This window comes from Heptranchias perlo, chromosome 8 (assembly GCF_035084215.1).
Source record: "Heptranchias perlo isolate sHepPer1 chromosome 8, sHepPer1.hap1, whole genome shotgun sequence".
Classification (NCBI taxonomy): Eukaryota; Metazoa; Chordata; class Chondrichthyes; order Hexanchiformes; family Hexanchidae; genus Heptranchias; species Heptranchias perlo.
The window spans coordinates 26196619-26197266 of NC_090332.1; positions in this window are offsets into that span (position 1 = coordinate 26196619).

The window sequence follows — 648 nt, forward strand, 5'->3', positions numbered from 1 at the left end:
TATAGGCTCATTCACAGGATTTGTGTGCGGGGGTCCAGTGTAGGGGGGGTGTTGTGGAGATGGTTTTCTCCTGGCCGGTCTTGCACCTCCCACCCTCAGTAACCATCAACTCATCTGCTGCCCCCGCCTCCCGTATCCTAACTCGCACCGAGTCCTGTTCACCCCTCACCCCCTGTGCTCGCTGGACCCACATTGGCTCCCGGTCCGGGAACGCCTCAGTACCGACCCTCCGACAGTGCGGCGCTCCCTCAGTACCGACCCTCCGACGGTGCGGCGCTCCCTCAGTACCGACCCTCCGACGGTGCGGCGCTCCCTCAGTACCGACCCTCCGACGGTGCGGCGCTCCCTCAGTACCGACCCTCCGACGGTGCGGCGCTCCCTCAGTACCGACCCTCCGACGGTGCGGCGCTCCCTCAGTACCGACCCTCCGACAGTGCGGCGCTCCATCAGTACCGACCCTCCGACAGTGCGGCATTCCCTCAGTACCGACCCTCCGACAGTGCGGCGCTCCCTCAGTACCGACCCTCCGACGGTGCGGCGCTCCCTCAGTACCGACCCTCCAGCGGTGCGGCGCTCCCTCAGTACCGACCCTCCGACGGTGCGGCGCTCCCTCAGTACCGACCCTCCGACGGTGCGGCGCTCCCTCAG